Source organism: Macrobrachium nipponense, chromosome 47, assembly GCF_015104395.2.
Source record: "Macrobrachium nipponense isolate FS-2020 chromosome 47, ASM1510439v2, whole genome shotgun sequence".
NCBI classification, from domain to species: domain Eukaryota; kingdom Metazoa; phylum Arthropoda; class Malacostraca; order Decapoda; family Palaemonidae; genus Macrobrachium; species Macrobrachium nipponense.
The window spans coordinates 14,840,615-14,855,301 of record NC_087222.1 but is presented as its reverse complement, the minus strand read 5'-3'; the positions used below and the strand labels follow the sequence as shown (position 1 = coordinate 14,855,301).

The 14,687-nt window shown below is 43.2% G+C and overlaps 1 protein-coding gene across 7 annotated transcripts in view; it reads left to right on the top strand.

Moving 5' to 3' along the window:
- Positions 1–14,687, top strand: part of LOC135204724 (gastrula zinc finger protein XlCGF7.1-like) — a 136,574-nt gene that overhangs the window by 59,695 nt on the left and 62,192 nt on the right. For 2 of the 7 annotated variants that reach the window (XM_064234885.1, XM_064234880.1), the window contains exon 1: positions 2,056–2,211. The exons of the other annotated variants lie outside the window; for them this stretch is intronic. The gene's annotated coding sequence lies outside the window, so the exon portion shown is untranslated. Of the gene's footprint in view, positions 1–2,055; positions 2,212–14,687 lie in introns of those variants that run through there. 7 annotated transcript variants of the gene reach the window in all.

Sequence of the window (14,687 nt, the reverse complement as noted above, 5' to 3'; positions counted from 1 at the left end):
AGAAATTAAAGTCAATAGTATAACTACAGAAGAAGTAAAAAAAAAATCAACCAGAGAAAAGGAAAACTAATAAAATAATGCACCAGGGACAGACGAAATGAAATCAGTTCTGATCAAACTATTCTTACAAAGCACCAACATTCAAAGAGAAATGGCAGAATGTTTAAACAGCATACTGAAAGCCAGGAAAATACAGAGCAGCTTGTTTAAGTAAAAAACAACTTACACCCAAGAAATAACACCCCCACAGCCAAAGATCTTAGGTCAATTGCACTAACAAGTGTATCATATAAAGCAGTGTTTCTCAACCTTTATATGACCACACCCCCTCTAAGAGGTCCTTCCTTCCATGCCCCCCTTGCATATGTAAGTAAAATTCCCTCCCAGACTTGAAAAAAAGAGAGAAAGAAGGGATTTCGAGGGATAGACAGGGAGGTCAATAATTACAAAACATTGTAAGCTCAACGACTCTAACTAGGGTCGCAGACTATAGGAAAGTAACGTTATAAGGCAATACTTTTGTATTTTTTCATAAACTTCTGAATATTAGTTGCTCACTCTTGTTAAGAGAATAACGAATATAACTAGAGATTTTTTTTTATTCATTTTTCCCTAGGGCTCGCACCTCCCCTGGAAATTGCTGATGCCCCCAGGTTGAGAACCACTGATATAAAGTTTTCATGGGGATCCTGAAAACCAAAATAGAAAACGAATTTAGAAATATAGAGAAAACAAATGAACTGCAATCTAGCTTTACTGTACAAAGAAGAAGAATTGATAATTTATATATCTTAGAATAAGAAATAGTTGAAGATCAGTTGAGAGCCCCATATGGGCAATGTTGGACAAAAAGTGTGGTAAACATATGCACCAAATATGATATAGAAATTAATGGACTAAGAGAATATCCAAGTATCACTGAAAAAGGAAACAAAGAAAAAAATTAATCAGGATATCCCAAGTGACTTTGAGAGAAAACGAGAAAAGAAATGAAGAAGCTAAGATTCGTAGACGAATTCGAGGAAAACAAGTAGGTACATAAGTGAACTGGAAACAAAGGATGCGTGTATCTTACGAAAGCCCGACTGAAATGTTGAACTTAAAGGCTAACTATCCGGCAAAGTTTAATGATGGAGGTCTGTGAAAATATGTAGAGTGGAGGAGGGATCACTACTGAACATTTATTCACGTGTTAAATTATTACAAAAAGCAGATAAGGATATTTAGGGACACTGTTATCCCCTAACAGAAAACTGGGAGAATATATAAGGATAGCCCTTAAAATTAAGAATAGCGATGGATGTCAAAGCTAAGTAACACGGCTCTGCCTCACCTATAATGAAGAAGAAATGAAAGGGAGTGTGGGTAAAAGTAAATAAAGCTTTGCACCTCATAGTGTAGTGTGCCCGCAACTGTGTTTGTGGAGTGAGCGCCTAGGAACCAGGAACCAGGAACCATTGGATTCAAGAAATGTGAGAAAAAAAGGACCCAATATTTGCGGTATCGATAGACTTCCAAAGAGCATTTGATTCCGTTAATAGAAAAAAAGCTCATAGAGACCTTGATGGCTAATAGCTATGCTTTTATTTGCCGATCTGCCGAGGGGGAGGTTGGAAATAGGAAAGAATGTATAAAAGAGTTAACATTCCCCTACTAACTATTATACCACATCGGCCATTTATTCTAATATCTAATAATGAAATAAATTATGTTTTTTATTATTCTCCAGTGATTATATCTAACTTTCCCCTTTTCATCTATTAGATTTGAATCAAAACGTCAAATTCAAACGGGAACCACGAACGAGAAGTCCTTAGGAGACGACGCCCAAAACGTAAACAAACCGCCATTACCGGAATCCATTATTTGGCCTAATAATTACCATTATATTATTCAGTTTATTAGTAAATCACATGAATTTTTAATTATATTCCCACTGATTGCTTACTATTATCCACAAATTGACTTATTAGAACGAATGAAAATGACCGAACTACTTCTAAACCACAACCACAAACATTAATACTGCAAAATAGAAGACGCTCAAAATGTCAACAAAGCGACGCCATTTACTGCCTTATTAGCGTAACTTTATTCAAAGTTCAAACGTATTTTTCTCTTATATAATTGCCGTCTTTATAATCGAGACAATTCTTAATCAATCATAATAATTGGTAAATTACAAGGATCGCCGATAATTGCTGTAATAATGTGAGTAACAGATGTTTATACTAGGTAGGTTGTATCATTAACTTCTAGAGTTAGCTAGCTATACCTAGTAGGTAGCCTCCGTTAGGACTCGTAGGTTACCATATCGACCTTAGCCTTCTATAGGGTCTTGACCTGAGACTGTCTAAATGAAATGAGTTATATTGTATGATGTCTCAATGATTTATTCATAGGCTAATGTTGGGTTTAGGCTAGGCTGTAAATTTCTGTAGGATCTCATAAGTGTAGGCTACAGGATTCCTGTATCCTGGCTTACTTTATCCTAAGAGTGTCTGGTTCAGTGATACTCTATGATTTTTTAATGATTTCACAGAAGGTTTAGGTACGGCAATTTAATCTATAGGGGAAACAACCGACTGGACTATCTGAGTCACTCTACCGCGTTTGAAGCCACCCTCTGAAAAAGTACTTTAACGCGTCCTGACATCGGATATAGTCATCAGTCATGAGTTGTTGGTGGTGAGAGCAGGAGCTCGAGACCTCTACTCTCCTTTCGAAGTAAGTATTTTCTCCAAAGTTAGAAATTAAGGCCATAGGTATTTTTAAGATTAACAGAGGGTAAGAAAGTCTGGCTCTACGCAGTGCACACTACCTCCATGACGCTTTCGAAATTTTTACTTACAACTACATATTTTGAAGATTGACACCATCTTGATGTTTGCGGAGTCGCTGGTCAACAAAACTTCCCCATTTCCTGTGCTAAATTACACACCACTTGTACTCATAGACGCTGGGGCACTTTCATCACAACAGTCGTAAACGACTTCCAACCACTACTTTTTAAAGAAAACTACGATTTTTGGTAGAAGAGGAAGAAGCGTGCACCAGATAATTATTAAAATAAATAGTTAAATGGTAGTATAAGGTCATGAATTGCATAAATATTTTTACATAGAAAAAATTCATTGTTGAAAAAGTAACTAGATTCCTGACTCAAATATCAACGATTTTGCTTATGAACAGTGCCTACGGCGTTCTTCGCGCTCTTCAATTGTTTATCAGTGTTGCCAATTGGTATGTGTTTACCCGCCATACTGGGTATAAGACTTACACAAAACCGGAGAAATAAGTGAAATTAGCGTATCTATTTGTAGTATATAGGGGGAAAAACCAGCGACTACCAACCCTTATCACGGTGGAGAGGAATTATTCACTCGATTTTTAAATGGTGAAACAAGAATACAATTACAACTCCAAGCATACCATTCAAAAGATTGAAGTTTCGTCAACATAATGTGATATATGAAAGCCCCATACGAACCAAAATAAGCATGTGACACTCTTCGTAAATATGTTTCAAGGCAGTTTTGAAATCCAATATGGCGGCTACCGTGGGATGTACAGGTTCTGATCAGTGATGAAAAACATCTTTCCCAGCATTCCCAGCAATCATTTGAACAATGTTAGCGTATGTATGTAACGTTTATTGATCGTACTCAAGATTGCAGTTGTAATCAGCACAATAAAACAACATTTTGTTGCCTATATTACTGAAAGTATGAAACTTTTTATTCCCGGGGTCATAATTTGAACTGAATTCACTCTTACCTTGTAATCGGTGGTTTTTATCCTTACTGCCATCACAACTGAAACTCCACAGTGCTTATTTGATTTTTATTATACACATTTTGGTCTCAATTCACTCCACATTGCACTTTAAACAAGTTGCTGTTCCTGGTTCCTAAGCGCGCGCACCACAAACACAGTTACGAACCGCAGACGATGAAACTGCAAAGTTTTATTCCGTAAATTGTTTACTTTACTCGTTATTTAGTTCAAATTTACTTTGTTATTTAAAAATTTTAACTTAATTCATGTATATTACCCCTTTTTTGCAACCAAATTACCCCGAAAAATTACAGATATTTCTTAAGTAGATGCAATCAAATGTTTCTTACGTTTTCATACATCTGGCTGCCGAAAACCATAGAGGAACGACTACGGATAAGTGGATTATATACATATATTTTTTTTTTGTTTTTTTTGTTTCTGCTAGCACTTTTCATTGATTTCAGTCTATATAAGTATTTTCAATTTCTTTAATAACCGTATGCCAGAAATAAATGTAACCTTTAATGTTTGCATGCTAAGAATGGCAAAATCATTGTTGCCACATTAGTGGAGGCTTCACACATACGCCGATTCATTATTATAAACTGTTTCCATGAATTCTAGTTGTCATAGTAATGCAATAATGATAAAATGCAGTGGAGGGGGGGGAGAGGGTAGGTGGAGCTTTTTACGCGTGTTCGTATCCATTTCTGGGGGGGATAATGGAGTTTTTGTCTCTTGGTACAAGGTCAGGTGTCGTTATTCTTTACGATTAGTGATTCACGATACCCTTATAAATTATGGCACTGGGTGTAATGCACTATGAGTAAAATCTCGTTCATTGATACGAGTGTTCGTTACAGAAATAGGTATTGCCCAAAAATGTGCTTGCACTGTCTCTGAAACCCTTAGTAGGTATGCTGCTTAGTTGTCAATCAAGTTTTTTGTAATCAAGTATTTTTTACAAGCTAGCTATTGAATAAATTTGTATTTTTCTCAATCAAAACATATGCCCCTCAATGCTAACTTTCTCTTTTAACGAAATTTCTGGTCATTGCAAATTCGGCCCACTAAGTTCTTATGGTACGAAAACAGAGGCCCAGGAACCGAAAACGATTGCGTCACACTACGGCGATAATCTGGCAGTAAAACATCTTCATACATCCAAAAAGTAAATAATAAAGATATATATGTGCATTACAATTATACCAATTACATGAAGAGCGGATAATCTGCATGAATAACTGGTAAACTGTTCTGCAAGAAAGTTGAGTAAAGCAATTATTTTGTACATGCAACTTCCCCGGCAGATATATACTTAGCTATAGTCTCTGACGTCCCGACAGAATTCAAAACTCGCGGCACACGCGACAGGTAGGTCAGGTGACCAGCCCACTCCCACCGCTGGGTGGCGGGAATAGGAACCATTCCCGTTTTTCTCAACCAGAATTTTTCTGTCGCCGGTAGCAACAACACCGTTGTTGGTACCTCCTGCTTTGGAATTCTTTTCTCGTTGGCTGAGGATTATCTGTTTGCACCTTTGGTGATATACATTGATCTTTGGTTTTGGCATACGCTTATTGTGGACCATTTTTTGGATTTGGTTTGGATACTCTTTAAAATGTCTGACGTGGTACCTGATTTTAGAGTGTGTACGAAAGAAGAATGTAAGGTGAGGCTACCGAAAGCATCGGTGGATCCTCACACGGTCTGTAAAAAATGTAGGGGGAATGATTGTTCTGCAACTAACACCTGTCTGGAATGTGAGGGTTTAACGGAAGTGGAATGGAAGACCTTGGCTTCTTATGTAAGGAAACTTGAGAAAGATAGAGTTAGGAGGGCTTCCATCAGAAGCTCAAGTAGATCCTGCTCTATTGAGCAGGAAGTAGCCCCTAACTCTTCTGTAAATTCACCTGCTCATAGTTTGGTTTCAGCCCCTTCCCCCAGCAGCGAACCTGTAGATGCGTCTACGGAAATGGCTGCAATGAGAGCCTCAATAATCAACTTGACTGCAAGCAATGAAGGAGACAGGTAAGCGCAGTGATGTGTGCAGTGATTTGTGCAGTGTCCCCCAGTGAAGTGGAGGGGCGCCTGACCGACTCCGCATTGCTCCTATGGCCTAGACCTCTTTCAGACTCCCATGACCAAGGGAGGAGGAAATGTCGAAAGCCGCAAGGGGGATGTAGAGTATTCCCAATGGTCAGGCGTCCCATTCGGCAGATCCTGTAGCCACTTCCCAGGCTGCCAAGGACAGCCACTGCAAAAAGCGTCCTCAGGAAGTGCTTTTTCGGACCTCAGACTCTTCGTCTCCAAGAAGAGGATGGAGTTCTGCCTCTAAGTCGCGTCCTCTTAAGAGAACCTGGAAAACGCTAGCAAGCGAAGCGTTGCATTCCAGTCCTGAACCTTTTCCAGAGTATTCTCCTGCTCGTAAGAAGAGAGCTACGAGATCTCCTGACTCTTCTCACGGAAGGTTCGCACACAAGACGAAGGAAGCCTTGGTAGGACTCCAGCAGCAGTTGTCTGCCTTAGTAGGAGTTCTTTCTGAAGGCTCTTCTAGGAAGAAAGACGTTTCTCTTCCCATCAAGAGTTCGGTTAGGAGAGCCTCAGAGAGTAGGGCGCCCTGGCGTAGCAGACGCTCCTCGCCTGAAAGGTTTTTCGTCCCCAGCGAGACCTTCTTCAGTTGGATATGACAGGACTCGTGTGTCCTCTCCTGCTAGATCGCTAATCGGAAACTCCCTACGAGCAAGAGTTCTCCCAGGAGTTTTTCTAGAGGCGATTACGCCTCTTCATGGCAAGTATCAGGAGCCTGATTCGCGGATTTCTTGTGAGAGAATTCGTTCGGCTAAGAGCTCCCCGGGAGAGAAGAGAGCCCCTCTCTTTTCAGAGCTCCGCAAGAAGGAAGGAGCGTTCGTTCGTCCTCTAGACTTTTCCTGAAGGAACAACCCTCTCCCTCCGGCAAGTACCCAGGAATCAGGAGTCCCGTAGGATCTTATAGATATCCTTCTAAGGACAACAAGAGTATCGCCGATTAGGCACCTCGATTTTGACAAGTGTTCTTCGCCTCCCAGGAGGTATAGGAGAGAATCTAGCGCCTCTCCGAATGGACGCAAAGGGAAAAGGAGCTATTCGCCTGCTAGACGCAGTTACCAGGACGCAAGCGTCTCCGCTACTGGACTATGGGAACAAAGGGTTCTCCTTTCTCCTCGCAGGCGCATTTCGCCTTCCAGGCGTCCTCATCAGGACGCAAATGTCTCTCATTCTTGGGCCAGGCATCCTCACCAGGACGCAAGCGCCTCTCCTTCTTGGCCCAGGCGCACTCACCAGGACGCAAGCGCCTCTCCTTCTTGGCGCCAGGAACAGGATGTTCTCCTTTCTCCTCCGCAGGCGCTCTTCGCCTCACAGACGCTCCTCGCCTGAAAGGTTTTCGTCCCCAGCGAGGACCTTCTTCAGTTGGATATGACAGGACTCGTGTGTCCACTCTTCCTGCTAAGATCGCTAATCGGAAACTGCCCTACGAGCAAGAGTTCTCCCAGGAGTTTTTCTAGAGGCGATTACGCCTCTCATGGCAAGTATCAGGAGCCTGATTCGCGGATTTCTTGTGAGAGAATTCGTTCGGCTAAGAGCTCCGGGAGAGAAGAGAGCCCCTCTCTTTTCAGAGCTCCGCAAGAAGGAAGGAGCGTTCGTTCGTCCTCTAGACTTTTCCTGAAGGAACAACCCTCTCCCTCCGGCAAGTACCCAGGAATCAGGAGTCCCGTAGGATCTTATAGATATCCTTCTAAGGACGCAAGAGTATCGCCGAATAGGCACCTCGATTTTGACAAGTGTTCTTTCGCCTCCCAGGAGGTATAGGAGGATCTAGCGCCTCTCCGAATGGACGCAAAGGGAAAAGGAGCTATTCGCCTGCTAGACGCAGTTACCAGGACGCAAGCGTCTCCGCTACTGGACTACGGGAACAAAGGGTTCTCCTTTCTCCTCGCAGGCGCATTTCGCCTTCCAGGCGTCCTCATCAGGACGCAAATGTCTCTCCTTCTTGGGCCAGGCATCCTCACCAGGACGCAAGCGCCTCTCCTTCTTGGCCCAGGCGCACTCACCAGGACGCAAGCGCCTCTCCTTCTTGGCGCCAGGAACAGGATGTTCTCCTTTCTCCTCGCAGGCGCTCTTCGCCCCTCACAGGCGTCTGATTCAGGACGCAAGCGCCTCTCCTAGCAGGCGCAAGGAGCAGAGCAGAAGCCCGAGTATAGGGAAGCTCCAGGACTCGTGCAGGAAGGAGGATAGAAACAAGGTTTCGGATATCCAACAAGGGGACATTGATTCTCCTACAGATAGGATTCACGAGAGAAAAAGGCTTCTTTCTCCGGATCGGTCTCCTGAAAAGGCAAAGCCCTCTTCGCCTGCATCGCTTTTGGAAGAAGTTTCGGAAGAAGAGATCTCCAAAGATGCAGGAGTTTTGGACTATAAGAAGAGACTTTGCTTCTCTTTGTTGCAAGTGTTTGGAGACTCGCTACGCCCGTCGGATCCCCTTCTCCGGGATCTTTATTATCTAGCACGAAACTGTCGAAGTCCTCACCCTTCGTCAGGATGACCCCTACTCTTTCTATGAGAAAGTCTCTGAAGAGCCTCAAGAGCTGGCTCAGATCTAAGAAGGAAGCGGGGAAGATGGTATTCGCTTGGTCCTCCTTCCAAATCTGACGGGGAAAACCACCCGGTATGGGTGGTATGACACCAAGGAGCCAATGGGCCTGGGACTCCCTTCGTCCTCAGATGCGGACTTTTCCGCTCTTGTAGATTCTTCAAGACGACGCTCTCTGCATTCTGCAAAAGCCTCTTGGGGAATGTGTGAGGTTGATCATCTCATCAAGGGCCTGTTCAAGACTCTCGAAGTCTTTAACTTCATGGACTGGGCTTTGGGAGCTTTAGCCAAGAAGCCTCAAGAACCAGACTTCGTTACCATGGAAGAGTTGGGCAGCGTATTAACTTGCCAAGACAAGGCGGTTATGGATGGCTCCAATGAAGTGGCATCCCTTTTTGGATCCTGTATATTGAAGAAGAGGGCAGTGTTTAGCTCCTTCTTAACGAAATCTGTTTCGCCTCTGCAGAGATCCTCCCTGTTATACGCGCCCCTCTCTAGTCACCTTTTTCCTCAGGAAATAGTGAGGGATATATCGAAGACCTTATCAGAAAAGGCCACACAGGACCTGTTGGCCCAGTCAGCTAAAAGGCTAAAACCTGCTGTTCAGGTTTCGAAGAAGGAGAAAGTTCCCTTCCAGCAGCCCTTTCGGGGAAAGTCTGCCCTAGATCTTCTCTCAGAAGTAGACGATCGGAGAAGAGAGGAAGGTCTTCTCGAAGGCCGTTCGTCAAGACCCAGTGAGACTGCGGTCCTGCCAGACAAATGTGGGTGCCAGGCTTCTAAACTTTTACGAAACTTGGGCACAGAAAGGTGCCGATGCCTGGTCCCTATCCATCCTAAAGAAAGGATATTTAATCCCCTTCAGGGAAAAACCTCCTTGACTACAACTCCAAGGGAGTTGACAGCAAACTACAAGGATTCTGTCAAGAAACAAGCCCTTCTACATCTCGTGGAGCAGATGCTTTACAAGGAAGCCATAGAGGAAGTAAAAGATCTCTCTTCTCAGGGGTTTTGCAATCGCCTGTTCTTGGTTCCGAAAAGTTCAGGAGGTTGGAGGCCAGTTCTGGACATGAGCGCCCTGAACATGTTCGTAGCAAAGAGGAAGTTCACAATGGAGACGACATCCTCGGTGTTAGCAGCCCTGCGTCCAGGGACTGGATGGTATCCCTGGACCTGCAGGAGGCTTATTTCCACGTGCCAATACACCCGTCTTCCAGGAAATACCTCAGATTTATGGCTCAAGGAAAGAGTATTTCAATTTCGGGCCCTATGCTTCGGACTCTCAACAGCCCTCAAGTATTCACAGGACTGATGAAAAATGTGGCTCACTGGCTTCATCTCGAAGGGATTCGAATATCCTTGTATCTAGTAGACGACTGGCTGATACGAGCACAGTCGCGAGTCAGATGTCTGGAGGACTTAAAGCTGACACTGAAGTTAACACAGTCCTTGGGACTGTTAGTAAACCTCGAGAAATCCCAGATGATTCCCCAGCAGAACATTGTTTATCTGGGGATTCGGATGGATTCTCGGGGTTTTCATGTATTTCCATCACAGGAAAGACAGAACCGCTGCTTGGAAAAAGTAGCAACCTTCCTAGAGAAAGAACAATATTCCGCGAGGGAATGGATGAGTCTTCTGGGGACCCTTTCCTCGTTGGAACAGTTCATTTCTCTAGGAAGGCTTCACCTAAGGCCTTTACAGTTCTATCTAAGAGAACATTGGGATCAGAGATCCCAAAATCTGTCCGATTCCTTCCAGATCATGAAGGAAATAAAGGAGGACCTTCGTTGGTGGATGAATCCGTGCAGGATCAACGAAGGAGTATCCCTTCACGTTCCGAACCCTCGGCTAGTGTGTATTCCGACGCCTCAGATGCGGGGTGGGGAGCCACTCTAGGGACGAGAGAAGTGTCAGGCACCTGGAGGGGAGAACAGGTGTCCTGGCACATCAATATGAAGGAAGTTAACAGCGATTCACCTGTCTCTCATACTTCGAGGCTCAGATCTCAGGTTCAGTCCTACAGATCAATTTTGACAACACAACAGCCTTAGCTTACATCAAGAAGCAAGGAGGGACACACTCATTCTCCCTTTACAAAAAGGCAAGAGAACTACTGCTTTGGGCAGAAGAGAGAAGAATCACTCTCCTGACGAGATTCATTCAAGGGGACAAAAATGTAAGAGCCGACCTTCTGAGCAGGAGAGACCAAGTACTGCCTACAGAATGGACGTTGCATCAGGAGGTATGCAACAGACTATGGAACCTCTGGGGAGATCAAATATAGATCTTTTTGCCACCCATTGGAACAGCAGGCTGGAAAGTTACTGCTCCCCGATCGCCGAACCCGAGGGCGATTTCGGTGGACGGCCTTCTCCTCGATTGGTCCGGAATAGACGGGTATGCTTTTCCTCCGTTCAAGATCATATCGGAAGTAGTAAGGAAGTTTGCAGCAGCAGAGGGAGCCAAACTGACCCTCATAGCCCCGTTCTGGCCAGCGCAAAACTGGTACATCAGGAGGTACCTTGGGGATGGATAGTAGACTTTCCGAGATCTCTCCCAAACAGGAGCGATCTTCTCAGACAACCCCACTTCGACAGGTATCACAAAAACCTGCCCGCTCTCGCTCTAACTGCCTTCAGACTATCGAAGGACTTGTCAGAACGAGAGGTTTTTCTCGAGAAGTTGCGAAAGCGATCGCAAGAGCAAGGAGACCATCTACTATTCAAGTCTACCAGTCGAAGTGGGATGTGTTTCGCAGATGGTGTAGGACTCAGAAGATATCCTCTTCCAGTACCTCCTTTACTTGAAGGAAAAATGTAATCTAGTAGTCTCTACAATTAAGGGCTATAAAAGTATGTTATCGTCAGTCTTCAGGCATAGAGCCTTAACATTGGGGAAGACAAAGATTTACATGATCTGATTAAATCCTTCGAGACGTCAAAGAACAGAGGTATTAGAGCACCTAGTTGGAACTTGGATGTGGTCCTAAAGTACTTGATGACCCCCAAATTCGAACCTCCCCGTAAGGCTACGTTCAGAGATCTGACAAGGAAGTCTTTATTCTTGGTCGCGCTAGCCTCAGCAAAAAGAGTAAGCGAACTACAAGCCTTAGAACATAATGTTGGCTTCAGGAACGACTCGGCGTTCTGTTCCTTCAAACCGATGTTTTTGGCGAAGAATGAAAACCCTTCGAAACCTTGGCCTAGAACCTTCGAGGTAAAAGGACTTTCGTCTCTAGTAGGTACAGAGCGAGAAAGGGCTCTTTGCCCAGTTAGAAGCCTTAAGTTCTACGTTAGAAAGGAAGAACGAACTAAAGGGGAGTAAGGAGAGTTTATGGTGCCCAGTTAGAGATCCCGGAAGACAGATCTCAAAAATGCTCAGGCGTTCTTCATCAGAGATGTAATCAAGGAAGCCCATTTAGCGTGTAAAGAAGAACAACTGGACCTCCTTAGAGTTAAAGCTCATGAGGTAAGAGCAGTCGCTACCTCTTTGGCATTCCACAAGAACTTGTCGATACAGACTCTAGTGGAGTCAACTTTTTGGAGATGCAATTCAGTCTTTGCATCCCATTACTTGAGAGACATTCAAGTGACGTACGACAAATGCTTTACTCTAGGAGCGTACGTATCTGTGGATTCGTTGCTGGGACAGGGAGCTGAACCCAATCCTTTTTAGTTTTATTAGGTTAGGGTTTTTAATGGTTTTTTGGTGCGTTTAATTGGTCGATTGAAAGAGGGTGCAGGAGTTGACCCCTTTCAAATCGTAGTTCTAACATGTTAGTGTGGTCAGGTGATCGGGATTGGTCGTTATGCTCCTTGTAGTGTCTTAATTACCTAAAGCTCTATCATGTAAGAGGGTTAGCCCCCGTTGGTATGATACAGGTCAAGGTTCTACCATGTAAGTGGGTCAGCCCCATTGGTACGATCCAAGAAAAGGCTCTGCCATGTAAGCGGGTAAGCCCCCATTGGCATGATCCGAAAGGGTTATCAGTCACAGGTCTCATCCCTCTCTGAAACTCTGATGGCAAGCAGACTCATAGACAGTATCAATGAAGTCTTCTTCCATATCAGGTAGGAACCAAGGTTGTTTTTTAATATACCTACAACGTATGTTATTTCCCCGTTTTTATATTCATAAATAATTAGTATGTAACTGTCTCTTGCCCTCCACCAAGGGTGTCAATCAGCTAAGTATATATCTGCCGGGGAAGTTGCATGTACAAAAATGATATTGTTAGTATACAATAAAGTTTTGTACATACTTACCTGGCAGATATATACGATTAATGGCCCGCCCAGCCTCCCCTCAGGAGACAGGTGGAAGAGAAAAATTCTGGTTAGAAAACGGGAATGGTTCCTATTCCCGCCACCCAGCGGCGGGAGTGGGCTGGTCACCTGACCTACCTGTCGCGTGTGCCGCGAGTTTTGAATTCTGTCGGGACGTCAGAGACTATAGCTAAGTATATATCCGCCGGGTAAGTATGTACAAAACTTTATTGTATACTAACAATATCATTTTACAATAGGTACGAAAGTCAAGATGTCGTGACGTCATAATACAGGACTTTAAAGAACGTTCTAATTCCAAAAAATAATTACTTAAATTTGAGTCAGAATCGAGTTACTTTTTCAATAACGAATATTTTCAAATTAGTCATCATAAATATGTAAGATATTGATGTTTTACTATTTATATAAAAAATTATCGAAGTGCACTCTTCGTCGTCGTCTTCTACAAAACAGTTGTTTACTCAGTGAGGGAAAGTTTTCCGATTGTTGTGATGAAAGTGCCCCAGCGTCTGTGGGTACAAGTGGTGTGCGGATTTATCACAGGAAATGGTTAGTTTATTGACACAAGCGTCTCCGTAAACATCAACATGGCGTCAATCTTCTAAATATTTCAAGTTGTAAGTAAAAATGTTGAACGCGTTATGGTGAGATTTGCACTACGTTTGACACTGTTTTCACTACCCTCTGTTTAAATCTTAAAATTTGGCCTTAATTTCTAACTTTCGAGAAAATACTTCGAAAGGAGAGTAGAGGTCTTTAGCTCCGTTTCTCACCAACAACAAGTCGCGACTGATGCCCATCTCCGATGTCAGGACGCGTTATAATGCACTTTTTTGGGATTTTCCACGCTGATCGTACATGGTCCACTCTGTACCCTATGGTTTTTTACCCTATGCATATTAGAGCAAATTTATCATTATTGCATTACTTTGACACCTAGAATTCATGGACACAGTTTGTAAATGCATCGGCGTATATGTGAAGCTCCACTGGATTGGCAACGATGAGTCATTTTGCCGTCGTATGCTTGTATTTACTTCAGAAATATCTGTAATTTTTCGGAGTTAATTTGGGTGCAAAAAAGGGATAATAGACATTAATTAAATAAACATTTTGAAGTAACAAAGTAAAGTTTAAACTAAATAATGAGTAAAGTAAACAATTAAGGGAATAAACCTTTGCATCTCATAAATCACGTACTCGTGTGCTGCCCGCAACTGTGTTTGTGAAGTGAGCACTTAGGAACCAGGAACCGCTAAGTAGTTCAAGTGCAATTTGGAGTGAATTAAGACTAAAACATGTATAATTACAATCAAATAAGTACTGTGGAGTTTCAGTCATGATGGTAGTTAGGATAAAACCACCGATTACAAGGTAAAAATGAATTTCGGTTCAAACCATGACCCCGGGAATAAGAAGTTTCGTACTTTCACTAATAAAGGCAACAAAATGTTGTTTCACTTATATAACTTACCCGGTGGTTACATCTAGCTGTCGTCTCCTGACGTCATGGCAGAATTTGAAATTCGCGGTAGCGCTAATGGTTTGACAGGTGATCCCTTTACTCCCGCCCTCTACCGGGTACCAGGAACCATTCCAGCAATAAGTCAGAAGTTTCCTGCCGTCGGAACCGATAACACAGTTCCTCTGCTGGTTGGAATTTGGATTTGATCATCTTGGTTTTCTCCTTGTGGTGATGTACCTTGAGTTTTCTGATCTTTTTGCTAGCGCTATAGTTATTTTGGTTTTGAGATTGTTGTCCATTTTAGAAATTAATTTGATTTTTTCACGATGTCTGACACCGGCTCTATTCAGTTTAGGGTGTGTAGTAGTGGGTGTAAGACTAGACTTCTTGAAGCTTCACTTGATCCTCATTCTACTTGTGTTAGCTGTAGGGGACGTGAATGTTCTTTTGAGAATACGTGTGAAGAATGTAAGTCTCTAACATCTCAGGAGTGGAAGGCACTGGGAAAGTATATGAGAAAGTT